This window comes from Penicillium oxalicum (assembly GCF_001723175.1).
Source record: "Penicillium oxalicum strain HP7-1 chromosome Unknown unanchor18, whole genome shotgun sequence".
In the NCBI taxonomy this organism is placed as follows: Eukaryota; Fungi; Ascomycota; class Eurotiomycetes; order Eurotiales; family Aspergillaceae; genus Penicillium; species Penicillium oxalicum.
The window spans coordinates 30,001-32,716 of NW_026088304.1; the positions used below are offsets into that span (position 1 = coordinate 30,001).

General features: G+C 60.6%; 1 non-coding gene across 1 annotated transcript in view; it reads left to right on the top strand.

The window, feature by feature from the left end:
* Nucleotides 1–348, top strand: part of POX_rRNA045 — a 1,796-nt gene extending 1,448 nt beyond the window's left edge. The window contains exon 1 of the ribosomal RNA XR_007588136.1: nucleotides 1–348. This exon is cut by the window's left edge and continues 1,448 nt beyond it. This is a non-coding gene — a ribosomal RNA (18S ribosomal RNA).
* The last annotated feature ends 2,368 nt before the right edge of the window (nucleotides 349–2,716 follow it).

Below are 2,716 nucleotides of genomic sequence, written 5' to 3' on the forward strand. Positions count from 1 at the left end.
CCACCATGGTAGGCCACTATCCTACCATCGAAAGTTGATAGGGCAGAAATTTGAATGAACCATCGCCGGCGCAAGGCCATGCGATTCGTTAAGTTATTATGATTCACCAAGGAGCCCCGAAGGGCGTTGGTTTTTTATCTAATAAATACACCCCTTCCTGAAGTCGGGGTTTTTAGCATGTATTAGCTCTAGAATTACCACAGGTATCCATGTAGTAAGGTACTATCAAATAAACGATAACTGATTTAATGAGCCATTCGCAGTTTCACAGTATAAAGTGCTTATACTTAGACATGCATGGCTTAATCTTTGAGACAAGCATATGACTACTGGCAGAATCAACCAGATAACTTCACTGGCGGGCGATCCCCGGGGACCGGGCCGGCCAGAGGCCGGCGACGATCCACCAGGGCGCCCTAACCCCCGGAGGGGCAGGATTTCGTTAAACGGCTGGGGCGCACGAAGGCGCCCGACCGGCGTGGCATCCCCCGGCGTACCGGGGGGACACGAGCGGCCATCCAATTGCCCCCTCTAGGCTCCTCAGCGCCGGTCCGCACGCAGAGATTCCGACCACCGCCCGGACGGGCAGGGACGGGCTGCGGCATACGGCCCTCGGAAGGGGGGCCCGGCCCCCGCGCGACGCCGGCGAACGGCGTATTACGCAGGGCGGCTTCCCCCGGGATGCTACCAAAGGATGGGTCTGCTGGCCAGCGGCCAAGAGTCCACAGGCTTCGGCATTGCCGGGGATCCAGAGATCCCAGGGCTTCAGAGGCCGCGACGACCGACCCCGCAGGGAAGGCACGTTGCGACGTGAACCCACACCCCCGGTGCTGAGGAACATAAGCCCAGCACCCGGCGAGGTTGACGGCAGAATATGGAAGGTTGTTCGAAGAGGTGGACGGAACCACCTCTTCTTACACATACTCTCCGACCCCATTTGGAGGGCAAAAGTGCCAGCAAGCCTTAATTTGTACAAAAGTGGCTGGCAGGGACATCCTTAACTATGGAAGTGGTCCGTGCACGGCATTTTTCCCATACAAAGTGGGCCACCCGCCGGGTCCAGTTACGCAATTTAAGGGGACTTAGTCAAAATCCGCCCGCGTGCACGTGACCTGCCCATCCTCCCCCCTCCAACGACCTCGATGCCGCCACCTGCCCGTCCGTCTGTCGCAGCGGATGCAGGGACAGCTTCTCCCGACCCTGGTCCGGACCCAGGGGGGCAGGCAGGGCAAAGAATCAGAGGGGGCCGAGGGTCCGGGGGGGGCCCATGGTCCCAAGATCCGCCAACTGGCGAGAAAAGGGTATGGCGAAAAAAAGGGTATGGCGAAAAAAAGGGTATGGCGAAAAAAAGGGTATGGCGAAAAAAAGGGTATGGCGAAAAAAAGGGTATGGCGAAAAAAAGGGTATGGCGAAAAAAAGGGTATGGTGAAAAAAAGGGTATGGTGAAAAAAAGGGTATGGCGAAAAAAAGGGTATGGCGAAAAAAAGGGTATGGTGAAAAAAAGGGTATGGCGAAAAAAAGGGTATGGTGAAAAAAAGGGTATGGCGAAAAAAAGGGTATGGTGAAAAAAAGGGTATGGCGAAAAATGAACGAGCGCCACGATGGACGAATATGACCAACCCTGCCATTCACCCCGAGGCAGGCCCATTCAAAGAGCCCAGATGTGTCCACTGCCAATATATACCATCGTCCCCAGTGAGGGTCAGGAGAGAGCCTCCTGGGTTCCTCCACCTGACCGCATGTCCGAGATATATTTCTCACCCGGTCCCACCCAACTTTCTCGCCCGTCGACGCAGACCTGTCCTCCCCCCCCGTCCGGAATACCCAGCCCTACCGAGCCACCCCTCGCGGCCCCTCACCCTTCCCCCCAAGGCCCGGGGCAGGGAAGACCCCTCCCCGTCGCCGCCCCCCTAACCCCGATGGGTGGACGGCCCCAAGAGTCCCCGTCAACTGGCGAGTCCAAGCGTGCTCGACCGGCCCCCTGCCCCCCCTAGGGATTAGGGTTTGTCTCGGGAGTGAGGGTTCCTACGCCAGGGGAGAGCTTAGGGTTGGCCCCCGGGGTTAGGGTTCGCTCTCCCCCGCGCGCGCGGCCGTTCGTCCGCGTTTGGGCCGCGCCCACGACCATCTCCATCTCCATCCCGCCGCCCCTCGCTCCCACCACCCCTCCACCCACCCGGGCAACTGGCCAGCCCGCCGGCTGCCACCTCCCTTTCACCCGCCCCTCCGGGCAGGCGGGGGAACGGCGGCCATCCGGGGCCCCAGCGCCGCCGCGGCCGGTCAGGGGGACCACCGTCGGGCATGCGCTCGGGCACCGGTGGGGGATGCCAGCAGGGGGTCACCGGCACGGGATCACCGCCGGGGCCTTCCGTTTGGCCCAGAGTGTCCCGCCTGGCTGCCTCCCTCCCGGTCCCACCGCCCTGCCCGCCGTACGGGACCCGCCGTCATGGCCAACCTTCCAGCCGGGCGCCGCTGGCCCGGTGGCTTCTCGCCTCTCTACATACTCCCCGACCCCATTTGGAGGGCAAAAGTGCCAGCAAGCCTTAATTTGTACAAAAGTGGCTGGCAGGGACATCCTTCACTATGGAGGTGGTCCGAGCACGGCATTTTTCCCATACAAAGTGGGCCACCCGCCGGGTCCAGTTACGCATTTTAAGCGGACTTGGTCAAAATTGTGCGCGAGGTCAACTGGCGGGTCCACAGCTCGCCCAGTGTGCAC